The sequence below is a fragment of the Crinia signifera genome, chromosome 3 (assembly GCF_055691185.1).
Source record: "Crinia signifera chromosome 3, ASM5569118v1, whole genome shotgun sequence".
NCBI classification, from domain to species: domain Eukaryota; kingdom Metazoa; phylum Chordata; class Amphibia; order Anura; family Myobatrachidae; genus Crinia; species Crinia signifera.
Window position 1 is genome coordinate 2,272,218 of NC_139219.1, and position 16,202 is coordinate 2,288,419.

Consider the following 16,202-nt stretch of genomic DNA (forward strand, 5'->3'; position numbering starts at 1 on the left):
AAAAGAAAATGGAGAGAGTGCACTGTGTTGATCTAACAATGTATTATATATAAAAAGAACATAAAAAGAAACAATTGATAATACACAAAACCATAAATGAATAAATTATTAAAAACAATGATAAATTACGATATCCAGCATTAATGATGGGAAATATAATATACCACTTTGCAAAGTCCCATCACTTGATGGAAACAGCTTCTGTATGTTTGTTTAAAGGTTAAACTTTTTTTTTTTTTTTTTTTTACCACTCAGCTTGTGTATTCTCCCTCCAATCCTCCCAAAAGAGAACGGAACGGTCATCAAAAGCAAATAGCAGCCACTATAAAGCAGCACTATAAGCTCACTTCACGCTCAGGAGAAAACACCATAGCTCCTCATCATGGTTAGTGGGTCTGGACACTCTAGAGCACATTTCCTAAGTATAAAACTATAGAAATGATCCCTGAAAGTATAGTCTTAAATGGTTAAATGGTTATAGTTTTAAATGGTTCTTCTGCTAAATTCATTAGAGTCTGGAGCCCATGGTCTTCATATTTCAATATTCCTCTAGCTTTTCATTAATTATTTAATTAATTTAATTATTTATTCTATTGTTTTTTTTTTTTTTTTTTTTTTTTTTTTATTATATTCTTTTAATCAACAGCCAGGTTGGTTCCCTTTCCATTCCTTTCCTTTCCTTTCCTATTCCTTTCCTCTACTTTTCTTCTTAGACTATTTTTAGTTACAATTTCAATCAGTTGTCTATCTGAAATGACTAAAGACAGTATGTATTTAAAGAATAAGCTTTTAAACTTTCAAAATGCTTTATAAATATCTTGATGTAATATTTTTCAGAATGTTCTTTAAATGCTCCTATTGATTATTAACTTATAAGAAAATTGTAATGCATACTTTATATGTATTCTATGATTTTTCATTAATAAAATTTATATAAATGATTAAAAAAAAAAGATTAAACTTTTTGCGCCACAGCTCTTTAAGTTCAATTGCCTTTTAGTACAATGTATCGAGTTCCATAAGACATATAGTTACCAGTCCCGCTAGGCTCTGTGAGGTCTCAAACAGGAGATGTGATGAACGGGGGAATTTCCTCTGTTATCCGCTAACAACCGGCGGGGCTCAGTTGTGATGATAGCCACCGTCGGGAGCAAACTGTCGGGATCAGATGTTAAGGATGATGGAATTCCTCCGTCGTCCGCTACAACCGGCGGGGCTCAATGGTGCCGAGAGCCACCGTCGGGAGCAGACGTCCGTCCCCCGTCTCCCGGTGCCCACTAGGTGTTGTATGAGAGAAGGTACAACTCACTCGCCGGCCTGATGACGTAACACGCTGAAGAGTTCGCCGCAGGTCACTCACAGCGGGCGGCCAATCTTGCGGTAGTACTGGGAACAGGTTTGAAGATAAGGCTAGAGCTGGGTTAGTCAGAGCAATGCTAGATGTATTACAGGCTTGACGCGTTTCTCCATCCTACAAGCACGACTGTTTCCTCAAAAGTTTAGGGGTCATACTGATCTTGCTGTTTAAAAAGGCAGTTTGACCAATCACCTTTCCAGGTTGACCTGTTTTCAATTGAGGTACCTTGTTCAAAGGTGTATTAATGGCAGGTGTTCTGTATGGTTAGTCTATTCAACCTTATTTAAATTGAGTATCAACATTAATGCTGTGTCACATAACATAGCACTTTTTATTAAAATACACATAAAATAAAGGTAAATAAACAATTTACAACTAATGGCATCATTGAACGTTGTTACTATTTTACAATATATCTTGATAGACTAGCTTATAGCTAGTACTAACACACACATATCTTCCTAGGAGAAACTAGTGGCACAGGGGTAAGGAAAAGGATTTGTATCCAAACAGGTCTCAGCGTCACAAGTTCAAAACAGGGTCACATTGGTAATTTCTATATTTCTATTCTTATTATTATTATCAAATCCCCGACCATACATATTTTTCTTTTCTTTCTTGTAATTTTCATACTTATATAATTTATTACAAGTTCATCATTATAAACACTTTTACATCTCCATGCAAATAAAAATAATAAAAAAAATATATAATAAAAATGTATAGTAATAACACTGAATAAAATGTAAATAAATTAAATCCAAAATAAAAATAATTTATTTGTGTATATGTGTATAGAGCAACACATATGGATATGTAGACAGGATGCACTTTTTGTTATTGTAAAGTGAGTTAATTAAATATAGATGCATATCATTATCAAGCTCAATTAACAGTAGGTACATATTCTGTTCTTGTATATATAGATTTGGAATAACTACAAAAATAACTAAAATGGAAAAGAGGGAGGGAAAGGGAACCAAATGAGAGAAAACCAGGGTAGCCAGAAAGAATATCTCTATTATATTAAATTTTTTGTTTATACATTATTTAATTCAATGTTATCATTTAGACCGGTTGGAAAAAGGGAACCAAGAGAAAATATCCAGAACGCTTCCCGAGCACATAGTCTGTCATATCGATCGCCACCTCTCAATGTTTGTTCTACATGTTCTATCCCCTGCAGATTCAAGACTCGTAGGTCTACATTGTGTTTGTGTTTAACATGTTTAGATAATGAGCGGTTTAGAACCCCTTTCAATATATTTCTTTGATGTTCCAGAAATCTTGTGTTCAAAGTATGGATAGTGCGGCCCACATACTGGGACCCGCATACACATGTTATCAGATATATAACATATGAGGTTTGGCAATCCATATCACTCTTTATGTTGAATGATGTCCCTGAATGTGATGAACTAAAACAGGTATTAGGTTCTTTAATGTGTTGGCAGGTCATACATTTCTTCCTTTTACACTTGAAACACCTTTTTGTTTTTTCTATCCTCGTGTGATCAATATTTTCTCGCTTGAAATGACTTGGTGACAGGATATCTCTCAGTGTTCTATTCTTTTTGAAGATCATTTTTGGGACTTCTTCAAGATGGGGGGGCAATATATTGTCACATTTGAGTATCCTATAATTTGTATTTATAATTTCTCTTAGTTGGTCCAAATCTGTATTACATTTGGAAATGAATAATGGATTGTCTAATGATAATTGTTTTTTTGTTGTCTTTGAATTAAAAAGGGAAGTTCTCTCTATTTTTTTTTTTCACTTTCCAATTCAGCTTGGTTCAGTAACCAGCTTGGATACCCTTGTTCTAAAAGGTCTCTGTCATCTCCTCCATTTGTTGTTTATATTTGAACTCTTCCGAACAATTTCTTTTTATTCTGCAGAATTGTTTTTTTGGGATGTTATTGATCCACGGTTTGAAGTGGCAACATTGATATTTTAAATATTTGCTATTGTCGACCTCTTTTTTGTATGTTGCAGTTGTAATGCAGTTATTCTTAATAGTAATGGCTATGTCCAAGAAATGTATCTGTTTTTTATCATAAGTGGAAGTGAACTTTAAACCAAAAGTGTTGGAATTAAGTGAGTGTAAAAACTCATGTGCAAGTGCAATATCCCTTTTCCAAATAAAAAAATAAATCATCTATATATCTGCCATAACGCACCAGGTTCGCCCCATATTGGCTCTACCATATTGATCTTCAAATTGGCCCATGTATAAATTTGCGAAGCTTGGGGCGAACCTGGTGCCCATTGCAGTCCCAAGTGACTGTAAATAAAAAACACCATCAAACGTGAAGTAGTTGTGAGTGAGTATGTAGTGGACTGATTGTAAAATAAACTTTTTTCTGACATCACTCAAAATTCCCTCCTCATCAAGATAATGCTGTATTGCAAGGATCTTATTCTTAGTAATATTCCCCCATAGTCTACATGTATTGGAAAACTCAGGATTGCAATTGGAATTAGCCTGGGAAATGTCCACATGTTGTACTTTGGGTCCATATGTCAGGATGAGAGTCCAGCAGAAGGCGGAGACATGGATGGTGGGTAGTGCTTAGCTGGTATACAAGGAACAGAGTTTCCAATTTGCGCAGATAGACCGCCCATCAAACCCGCTGCCAGTGCTCCGCACACTACTGTACAAAGGTTCTGCCTTTCTGAGACCGCCCATCAAACCCTCTGCCAGTGCTCCGCACACTACTGTACAAAGGTTCTGCCTTTCTGAGACCGCCCATCAAACCCGCTGCCAGTTCTCCACACACTACTGTACAAAGGTTCTGCCTTTCTGAGACCGCCCGACAGTACAGTAAATGAATTGATACCGGCGCTTTAGAGAGGTCGTTTCTTAGAGATTAGGGTTCCAATATATGTTCAGTACCAGAAGTAGGTTTAGATGTGGCGTTTACGGATGTAATAATCCTCCATATATGGAATGAAGCAGAAACAAGATATAGTGCATAACGTTTAAAGCAACAAATTTAATATGGGTAATGCACTCACAATTGATGGGGGTTAAAAAGGTACATAGTGAAAGGTCCTGGGGTACAGCAGGCGGTAGGCGGTCAGTCTCAAAGGCTAATCAGTTCCGGATACTGAAATAGCCTGAATACGTCCGTCAACACAAGTCCCGATGTCCAGCACAGGTCCACAGGTCCAAAGGTAAAGTCAAATGGCAAGGCACGCTACGGATTGTAATAGGCTGCTTGAGAGCACTGTGTGCGCACCCACCACAGTTAACCCTTCTGTATCACGTTTCTGAGACCGCCCATCAAACCCGCTGCCAGTGCTCCGCACACTAATGTACAAAGGATCTGCCTTTCTGAGCATATCTGAGCTGTAGACCAAAGGATTGCTGGCAAACAGCTGCTCTACTCCCTGTCCCAGCAGTCCCCACTGCCCTCTGCTGTTGTGTATTATGTGGAAGAGGGTAACATTTGGTAGACATGTCAGGTGGAGAGATGGATGGATTCGAATTATTGGGAGGTGGGAACATTGCATTGTTTCAGTACAGTATATTCGTTTCATTGAATACGGCTGTGACCGGACAGGCTGTGGCCATAGATTAGCTGTGGCCATAGATTAGCTGTGGCCTGTTATTAAAGTGGGAAAACTGAATCATAACTACAGCGTTATACCAGCGTTACACCAAAGTGACACTGAAGGAGACCACTCTACACCCTACACAGACCAACTTTACCAAATGTGAGTTCAATTGCACTCCTCATCGTTCACCTCACTTTACAACCATCTCATGTTAAATGTTGTTTGTAATGCTATCATTTGTTTGACATTGTAGTCATTGTTCATCATCGGTGTCACAATCATAGAATTGTTGGTTTTTGTATCAACAAACACTGTGTCACTTTTCAACTTTTATCAGCTAAATATTTGCTTTACTATTAACCAGTGAATTACATTATTATTACTATCACCTGCATGTCTGCAATGCTGCTGCTCTATCTCTCATTCTCCTCTTTTCCATTCTAAAACCTTATTTACCTTATACACACTATGTCCTGCCTGACAACACCCCCCCCCCCCCCCCCCCCAACACTACTTGTCTACCTAATCCTTTACTTGCCCCCTGGTACCACCTCTATTCTTCTCTCCTTGTGTCCTACATCTCCTCCTCTCCCCTCTCCCATGTCTCACATCCTCCCCTTGGTTACCCTTCCCCTCCTCTCCTGTTACACCATTTGCACTCACTTCTACCCTATCTCGTCCCTCTACCCGACCACTCAGCCCTACGCCTATCAACTTATTCCTCCAGAACCATCCCTTACATTCTCTACATTTGAGGTCCATGCTATACACCTGTCAGCAGCGCTGACAAGCGTGCTGCTGCGGCATCACCGCAGCAGCATCCCGGCGCCCTTAGAAGGGCGGTTCGGGTACTTCCGCCTGGCGAGCTCCGGGCAGAGGACGCGTCACTTCCGCCCAGCCGGGGGACAGCATATTAAGTCTGGCCGCGTCACCTGGGGGTTGCTAGGCAACCAGGGGACGCCAGGCGGCGATAAGTGTTAGTTTATTTGGGGGCCTGGTCCTACGGCGGAGGCTGATTGGCCAGCACTACCCTTTTAAGGGAGCTGGCCTAACACAGCCCCGCCGGTGATATTGTTTCCCTGCAGAGGGTCAGCTGACCTCTGGTATCCCGGTCCCTGCTTTTCAGCTGCCGCGCACAGGCCCCGTGCCGTACCACCTGCCGTTGGGTTAGCTGTATCCGACCGCCGATCCTGCGGTCGTTCCTGGGTCAGCGATATTTTCATCTGGTCCTGCCAAGTTACTCCATACGGGCACTTCTCCATCTGTTGCCGCTGGAGTTTCCTATCCGGTCATGTAAGTGATCCAGTGGAGCCCGGTTCTTTATTCTTTACTGTTTGGGCGAGCTGCCCTTTGTTCCTTAGTTATTCTGTCCCTGCACTGCCTGGCTCTCCGAGGTTCGGAGAGGCGCACGCTAGGGGATTCACGCCCGTTTTGGGGTACCGTTACTGTACCATTTTGTGTTGGCGTGTTTGTGTTTGGTGGCACCCCGTTGCTGGTAATACTGGTGCCTGTGACTCGGTCACACTCCCCGTCCTTGGTCTGGTGCCGTTAGGTAGGGTGTTTTGTTCAGTTAGGCCCTGGTAGTTAGATCCTCCTTTTGGTCCAGTCCCTGACAGTCGCCGTGGGTTTGTCCCAACATAAAACCTGGTTGCATCGGGGTCGGAGCGGGCTTAACTCGCTCCTTCGGACGCGGCGACTAAAGGAGAAGTCTAGCACCTTGCAGCCTGCGGTCACTTGTCCGGGACGGCCAACAGAGTCAGCGTAGGGCTTCGCCGTGGCCGTTCTAAACAGCGGTCCTGGCTGAGGGCTCAGCCCACCACCATCGCTGTATTCACCCACGCACGTTACATTATCACCGGCCAAACAGATTATATAAATCTCATTTATATAATATACCTGTTTTGTCCGTGGGTGTTAGTGGTTGTGCGGAACCCTCATTATGAATCCTACCTCCCCACCGTTAGACGCCCAGGTTGCGGGTCTAACGCAAATGGTACAGGAATTGTCGCTCCGAGTAACTAATCAGGAGAGAGGGTCTCAATCCTCCCCGGTAGTAATACCTGAACCGAAAATAAATATGCCGGACCGGTTTTCCGGTAATAGAAAGGAGTTTTTTAACTTCAGAGAGAGTTGTAAATTGTACTTTCGGCTCCGACCAAAGTCTACTGGGTCGGAGGCTCAAAGGGTGAGTTTGGTAATCTCCGGGTTACAGGGGGACCCACAGACGTGGGCTTTTGGCTTGCCCTCTGATAGCCCTGTGTTGGCCTCAGTGGATAATTTCTTCAAGTCCCTGGGTTTACTCTATGATGACCCCGATAGAGAGGCGTCTGCAGAGTCTCACTTACGGGCATTAAAACAGGGAAAAGATTCTGTGGAGGTGTATTGCACAGAGTTCCGCCGCTGGGCGAATGATTGTGGGTGGAACGATCCAGCTCTGCGTAGCCAGTTCCGGTGTGGATTATCGGATACCATTAAAGACAGTTTGATCCAATACCCGGTGCCTGGTTCGCTAGATAGACTCATGGAGTTGTCTATAAAAATAGACCGCCGACTCCGCGAACGCAGAGCTGAGAGAGCTTCACTCTCTCATCCGATCCCATACGTTGCGGATTCCTCGGAGGATGCCGAAGAACCCATGCAATTGGGGTCCATTCGAATAACCTCCGAGGAGCGAACTCGCAGAATCAGTGCTGGTCTATGCCTCTACTGCGGACGTAGAGGTCATCAGTATCGCTCCTGTCCAAACAGAGCGGTAAAAGGTCAGGCCAAGTGAGTGAGGAGGGGATTCACTTGGGCCTGAAGCTGTTCTCCTCTAGTAACTCCCTATTGATCCCTGCCACCCTAACCTATAGAGAGATTTGTTTTGATTGCTCAGCTTTTGTTGATAGTGGCGCAGCCAGTAACTTTTTGGACGCTGCGTTAGCGGAGAGACTCGGTATCCCCGCTATTCCATTAGGTCTTTGGATTACCATGAGAGGATTAGATGGTAGTCCTCTGCCCAATGGGGAGATTTTTTTTTGTACTCCTAAGGTACAGCTCACTATTGGTTCTCTGCATAAAGAGGAAATTTCTTTTTTTTTGGTTACTTGTCCAGCAGTCCCGCTGGTCTTGGGTCACCCTTGGTTGGTCCTCCATAACCCGCAGGTTGATTGGAAGACGGGGGACATTGTGCAGTGGAGTTCCACTTGTTTTGATTCCTGCATTAACACCTCTTTTCTTCAGGCCTCAGTGTCGCTGTCGGCCGTACCGATGGCATACTCAGATTTCTCGGATGTTTTCTCCAAGGGTAAAGTGGATAAGCTTCCACCCCATTGTGCCATTCAGCTTATACCCGATGCCTCCTTGCCTAAGGGGAGGCTTTACTCCTTGTCCATCCCGGAGACCAAGGCCATGAATGAGTACATTAAAGAAAGTTTAGAGAAGGGGTTCATCCGCCCGTCAAAATCGCCACTTAGCGCAGGATTCTTCTTTGTGGCCAAGAAGGATGGGTCTCTACGTCCTTGTATCGATTTCCGGGCTTTAAATAAAATCACAGTGAAAAATGCGTACCCACTTCCCCTTATTTCTGTCCTCTTCGACCAATTGAGGTCCGCCACAGTGTTTTCCAAAATTGACCTTAGAGGGGCGTATAACCTCATTTGAATAAATGCAGGGGATGAGTGGAAGACGGCATTTAGTACACACTCTGGGCAATACGAGTATTTAGTTATGCCCTTCGGGCTGTCCAACGCCCCTGCCGTTTTTCAAGATTTTATTAATGATGTCTTACGAGACTTTCTGGGGAGTTTCGTGGTCGTTTACCTTGACGACATCCTTATTTATTCCAAGGATCTTGTTTCACATAGAGCTCAAGTAAGGCAGGTTCTGCAAAAGTTGCAGGAGAATAATTTGTTTGCCAAACTCGAGAAGTGTGAGTTTGAGGTACCCGAAATCTCGTTTCTTGGGTACATTATTTCAGCTAAGGGCTTTAGCATGGATCCCAAGAAGCTTCAGGCGATAGTCGATTGGGTACAGCCGACCAATCTTAAGGCAATCCAAAGGTTTCTTGGATTTGCCAACTACTATCGACGATTCATCCATTCCTTCTCCTCTATTGTGGCCCCCCTGGTTGCTCTTACCAAGAAGGGTGCGGACCCAGGGAATTGGTCTTTACAAGCCAAACAGGCTTTTCAAGCCCTCAAACAAGCCTTTGTCTCTGCTCCTATCCTCAAGCATCCTGACCCTGAGCGTTCCTTCGTGGTGGAGGTGGACGCCTCCGAGGTGGGTGCAGGAGCAGTACTCTCACAAGCCAACCCTAAAACTCAGATTCTGCACCCTTGCGCATATATGTCAAGGAAATTCTCAGTGGCTGAAACCAATTATGACGTTGGTGACAGAGAATTATTAGCCATCAAGTGGGCCTTCGAGGAATGGAGGCATTGGCTAGAAGGTGCGAATCATCAAGTAGTGGTTTTAACAGATCACAAGAATCTGCAGTATATTGAAGCTGCCAAGAGACTTAATGCCCGGCATGCCCGCTGGGCATTGTTTTTTACCCGCTTCAATTTTATTATTTCTTATAGACCCGGTCCTAAAAATGTTCGAGCGGATGCCCTGTCACGGTGCTTTGTTCCGCAACATTCCACTCAAGAGTCGTGACCTCCATTCTTCCTGTCTCCTGCATACAGGCCGGTCTCAGTTTGACTCTAGAAGGGCTCATTCGTCAGGCCCAAGGCCAGGCCCCAGCTCAGACTCCTAGGGGTCAGTTATTTGTCCCTGATACTCTTAGGCGAAGAGTGCTTACTGACTTTCACGATAGCAGGACTGCAGGGCATCCCGGGATTCATAAGACCATGGACTTATTGGCCCGAGTTGTCTGGTGGCCAGGAATGTCCAGGGATGTCAAGGAATTTGTGCGGTCATGTCTTGTTTGTGCCAGGCATAAAGTGCCCTGGTCCAGGCCTTTTGGTGAGCTCATACCGTTGTCCATCCCGTCAAGGCCATGGTCACACATTGCCATGGATTTCGTGGTAGGCCTACCGGTGTCAGCTGGCTGTCAAACCATTTGGGTTATCATTGACAGGTTTTCCAAGATGGCACATTTTGTGGCCTTGAAGCAATTGCCTTCGGCCAGAGAATTAGCTTCGTTATTCTTGAGGCATGTCTTCAGGCTGCATGGATTACCCACTGACATTGTGTCCGACAGGGGTCCGCAGTTCGTGGCACAGTTCTGGAAATCTTTCTGTGCTTCTCTTAAGATCAAATTGAGTCTGACTTCAGCTTTCCACCCTCAGTCCAACGGACAAACTGAGCGGCTGAATCAGTCTTTGAAACAGTATCTGCGTTGCTTCATCTCTAAGCTGCAGAACGATTGGGTAGAGCATCTTCCCATAGCAGAATTTGCATATAACAATGCGGTACATTCTGCTTCTAAAGTTTCTCCATTTTTCGCGGTCTATGGTTACCATCCCCAGGCCAATTCGTTCTCTCAGGCTTCACGCTCGACCCCATCCAGGGTCTTTCATTTTAAGGCCACATGGAAAAAAATTCATGACGCCCTCAAAGAGACAGCCTGCAAAGAGTAGATGTTTGCAGATAAGTTTAGACGTCCCTGCCCATTTAAAGTTGGTGATTGGGTCTGGGTATCGACCCGGAATATCAAACTGCATCAACCTTCGGCAAGATTTGGGCCAAAGTTCATAGGTCCATATAAGATTATCAAGAGGGTTAATCCGGTTGCTTTTCGCTTACTGCTTCCTAAATCCCTCAGGATTGTTAACACCTTTCATGCTTCTTTATTAAAGCCTGTCTTCTTTTCTCATAAATTTCCTCGTAAGGTCATCAGAGGAGCCCCTTCAGTGGATGTACAGGGGCAGCAGGAATTCTTGGTCGAAAGAATTCTGGACTCCAAATTTGTCCGTGGTTCTCTTTACTTTTTAATCCACTGGAAGGGGTTTGGGCCGGAAGAAAGGTCATGGGTCCCCGATAGGGATGTCCATGCTCAAAGCCTTAAGAAAAAATTCATAAACCTGGGGGTAGAGGTTTCAAAACCTCTCCTCAAGGGGGGGTACTGTCAGCAGCGCTAACAAGCGTGCTGCTGCGGCATCACCGCAGCAGCATCCCGGCGCCCTTAGAAGGGCGGTTCGGGTACTTCCGCCCGGCGAGCTCCGGGCAGAGGACATGACGTCCGCCCGGCTGCGGCCGCGACACCCGGGGGTTGCCAGGCAACCAGGGGACGCCGGGCGGCGCGTCACTTCCGCCCAGCCGGGGGACAGCATATTAAGTCTGGCCGCGTCACCCGGGGGTTGCTAGGCAACCAGGGGACGCCGGGCGGCGCGCGCCTGGACAGCTGATAAGTGTTAGTTTATTTGGGGGCCTGGTCCTACGGCGGAGGCTGATTGGCCAGCACTACCCTTTTAAGGGAGCTGGCCTAACACAGCCCCGCCGGTGATATTGTTTCCCTGCAGAGGGTCAGCTGACCTCTGGTATCCCGGTCCCTGCTTTTCAGCTGCCGCGCACAGGCCCCGTGCCGTACCACCTGCCGTTGGGTCAGCTGTATCCGACCGCCGATCCTGCGGTCGTTCCTGGGTCAGCGATATTTTCATCTGGTCCTGCCAAGTTACTCCATACGGGCACTTCTCCATCTGTTGCCGCTGGAGTTTCCTATCCGGTCATGTAAGTGCTCCAGTGGAGCCCGGTTCTTTATTCTTTACTGTTTGGGCGAGCTGCCCTTTGTTCCTTAGTTATTCTGTCCCTGCACTGCCTGGCTCTCCGAGGTTCGGAGAGGTGCACGCTAGGGGATTCACGCCCGTTTTGGGGTACCGTTACTGTACCATTTTGTGTTAGCGTGTTTGTGTTTGGTGGCACCCCGTTGCTGGTAATACTGGTGCCTGTGACTCGGTCACACTCCCCGTCCTTGGTCTGGTGCCGTTAGGTAGGGTGTTTTGTTCAGTTAGGCCCTGGTAGTTAGATCCTCCTTTTGGTCCAGTCCCTGACAGTCGCCTTGGGTTTGTCCCAACATAAAACCTGGTTGCATCGGGGTCGGAGCGGGCTTAACTCGCTCCTTCGGACGCGGCGACTAAAGGAGAAGTCTAGCACCTTGCAGCCTGAGGTCACTTGTCCGGGACGGCCAACAGAGTCAGCGTAGGGCTTCACCGTGGCCGTTCTAAACAGCGGTCCCGGCTGAGGGCTCAGCCCACCACCATCGCTGTATTCACCCACGCACGTTACAACACCTTTACCAACCTGCTAACCTTCAAGTTGCTGTCATTTCCCGCCCCCCTGGCATGCCCTCCAAATTCCTCGACAACTTTGCTTCCTGGCTTCCTCACTTCCTCTCTTCTGAGATTCCCTCGTTATCCTAGGCGATTTCAACATCCCTATTGATAACCCCTCAAAATCACCTGCCTCTAAACTCCTTCATCTCACATCCTCACTTGGTCTCTCCCAGTGGACCACCTCACCCTCCCATGTGAATGGGAACTCATTGGATCTGGTTTTCACTCATTGTTGTGATATTTCTGATTTCTCCAACTCCCCCTTTCCCCTCTCTGACCACCACCTACTCTCCTTTACCTTATCTCTCTCTGCTTCCCCATCTCTACCTCCTAAGGCTACCATCACCAAACATAACAATGAGGCTATTGACACATCATTCTTGTCCTCCCTATTTGACTCACTTCTCTCTATACAATTCATCCCTTACCTCTGCACTTGACACTGTCACCCCACCGACCACAATTCACCCTCGCAAATCAACACCACAACCATGGCAAATGCAACCAAATGCACCAGATATCTTTAAAAAAGCTCATGCACTGCCGAGCGACAGTGGAGGAAATCACGCTCTAAGACAGACTTCCTCCACTTCAAACTTATCTTCTCATCCTTCAGTGCTGCCATTTCCCTTGCTAAAGAATCTTACTTTAAAATTCTCATTGCCTCCTAGTCTTCCAACCCCCGATGCCTCTTTGCCACTGTCAACTCCCTCCTCTGCCCACCAGAATCAGAATCAGCTTTATTGGCCAGGTATACTTGCACATACTAGGAATTTGGTTTGGATTGCTGTGCAACAGCCAGTTAGGTACAGGTAAGATATACATAACACATACAGGTGTGGGCTAGATGTACCCTGGGGGTTATAGATGCAGGGAACACAAATTTGCTAGGCAGCACAGCGCCTAGGCAGCCATCAGTGGCATTACTGGTCGTTGCAGTAGCTAGGTGGGTAACAATATAGGCAGAGATGGTACAGTTATCACACAGGGAACACCTACCTGCCGAGCTGCACAGCGCCTAGGCAGCCATCAGTGGCATCACTGGTCGTTGCAGTAGCTAGGTGGGTAACAATATAGGCAGAGATGGTACAGTTATCACACAGGGAACACCTACCTGCCAAGCTGCACAGCGCCTAGGCAGCCATCAGTGGCACCACTGGTCATTGCAGCAGCCAGGTAGGTAACAATATAGGCAGAGATGGTACAGTTATCACACAGGGAACACATACCCGCCGAGCTGCACAGCACCTAGGCAGTCATCAGTGGTGCCACTGGTCGTTGCAGTAGCCAGGTAGGTAACAATATAGGCAGAGACAGTACAGTTATCACACAGGGAACACATACCTGCCGAGCTGCACAGCGCCTAGGCAGCCATCAGCGGCACCACTGGTCATTGCAGCAGCCAGGTAGGTAACAATATAGGCAGAGACAGTACAGTTATCACACAGGGAACACATACCTGCCGAGCTGCACAGCGCCTAGGCAGCCATCAGTGGCACCACTGGTCATTGCAGCAGCCAGGTAGGTAAAAATATAGGCAGAGATGGTACAGTTATCACACAGGGAACACATACCTGCCGAGCTGCACAGCGCCTAGGCAGCCACCAGCGGCACCACTGGTCATTGCAGCAACCAGGTAGGTAACAATATAGGCAGAGATGGTACAGTTATCACACAGGGAACACATACCCGCCGAGCTGCACAGCGCCTAGGCAGCCATCAGTGGCACCACTGGTCATTGCAGCAGCCAGGTAGGTAACAGTATAAGCAGGGACAGTACAGTTATCACACAGGGAACACATACCTGTCGAGCTGCACAGCACCTAGGCAGCCATCAGTTGTGCCACTGGTCATTGCAGCAGCCAGGTGGGTACACCATATAGGCAGAGGTGGTACAGTTATCACACAGGGAACACATACTCACCGAGCTGCACAGCGCCTAGGCAGCCATTCACGGCACCACTGGACACTGCAACAGCCAGGTAGATACAAATACAGTATACATTGCTGTGCAGTGCACAAGATAGGGGAGATACGGGGTTGCGGTGCTATCTTGCTCATGCTGTTCACAGCAGAAGGGCTCAACAGGCCAACTTCCCTATAGAGGTTCCCCGGGCCGATGGTGCTGCCGCACTGCGTCAGAGGCTCTGAGCGCTAGGATCCTTCATCTTCCTCCAGGGGTCCCCCATGTCGATGATGCTGCCAGGGGGCTGGTGCCACGCTTCCCGCCTATGATGCCATGGGCTCCCAGCACTCACTGATGTGTTGCCAGGGGGGCGTAGCGCTGCCCGCCTCTGGCCTTGTTACACTGCGTCCTGCTCCAGAGGCTCTCGGTGCTCGATTAGCCAACCTTGCCTCCTCCTCTCTCCTCCAGCCTTGCCTTCTCCGCTCCGCTCTCCTTCGCCGCCGCCACGCTGCTTCCGGAGACCGGGGATGGTGGAGCTCCATGGATGGAAGGTCGGAGCTCCACATGTGTGCGACCATCCCCGGCCTCCACCAGATGTTCTATCCTCCACCACCTCCTCTCCCCTCCTCACTGTCTGTTCTTGACTGTGCCACTTATTTCACATCCAAGATTGACTCCATTGTATCCCGCCAGCAATCCAGCCACCTCCCATCCCTTACCACACCTCCCCTTCCCTCTCAACAACTCTGACATCTTTCTTCCATGTATCTGGTGAGGAAGTCATGGGCCTTATCCATTCCTCCCCCACCACCACCTCTCCACTTGACCCTATCTCCTCCCACCTCCTTCGCTACCTCTCTCCTTCTGCCTGTTCCCATCTTGCCCACCTTCTAAATCTCTCCCTCTCATCAGGAACTGTCCTCTCTGCCTTCAAGCATGCTATTGTCTCCCCTATTCTTAAAAAACCTACCTTTGATCCTAACACCCTCTCCAACTACCGACCCATCTCTCTCCTCCCTTTTACCTCCAAACTCCTTAAGCGTATTGTCTGCAATTTGCTCAGTGACTTTCTTTCGTCCCACTCTCTGTTTGACCCATTCCAATCTGGCTTCCATTCTTTCCACTCCACTGAAACTGCTCTAACAAAAGTCTGCAATGATCTTCATGCTGCCTAATCTAAGGGCCACTACTCTCTGCTTATTCTTCTTGACCTCTATCCTGCTTTTGACACTGTGGACCACCCTCTCCTTCTCCAAATTCTTCACTCCCTTGGTCTGCATGATACTACTCTCTCCTGGCTGTCCTGCTACCTCTCTGATCGTTCCTTCTCTGTCTCCTTTCATGACACTACCTCCCCCCCACTTCCACTAACCGTTGGTGTCCCACAAGGTTCTGTTCTTGGTCATCTCCTTTTCTCTCTCTCTATACATCCTCTTTAGTTGAGCTCATTAGTTCTTTTGACTTCCAATATTATCTCTATGCCAATGATACTCAAATCTACCTTTCCTTCCCTGACTTTTCCCCTGTTCTCCTCACTCGTATCTCCAACTGTCTCTCTGCTATCTCTTCCTGGATGTCCCAGAGCTTTCTCAAACTTAATATGTCCAAGACTGAAATGATTATCTTCCCACCCTCCCGTACAACCTCACATCCTACAATCTCATTATCTATTGATGGCATGACTATCACCTCTAGCCCCAAAGTATTCTGTCTTGGAGTAATCCTTGACCTCTCCCTCTTCTTCAATCCACATACTCAGCACCTCTCACAAACCTGCCATTTTTCATCTCAAAAATATTTCCAGAATTAGACCTTTTCTCACTCAAGATGCCACTAACTGATCATATCCAGGCTGGACTACTGCAATCTCCTCCTAAATGGTATCCCTGACAGGTGCCTGTCTCCAATCAAATCTATACTCAATGCTGCAGCCTGGCTCATCTTCCTCACCAAATGCACTACCTCCACAAGCCCTTCACTGGCTTCCCTTCCCTTTCAGAATTCAGCCGGGCTTGTCTTTGCAGGGGATGGCAGCAGAGTCACCAGCTGCCATCCCCCGCCAGCCGCAATCTGTATCTGTGAAAGGGGACGCGCGCGCACGAGATGCGCGCGTGTCCCCTT

The 16,202-nt window shown here is 46.9% G+C and overlaps 1 non-coding gene across 1 annotated transcript; it reads right to left on the bottom strand.

Annotated features, from left to right (window-relative positions):
- Positions 1 to 246: 246 nt before the first annotated feature.
- Positions 247 to 461, bottom strand: LOC146066124 (small nucleolar RNA U3). The gene has a single exon (XR_014472828.1). It is a non-coding gene; the product is annotated as a small nucleolar RNA U3 (small nucleolar RNA).
- Positions 462 to 16,202: the final 15,741 nt, after the last annotated feature.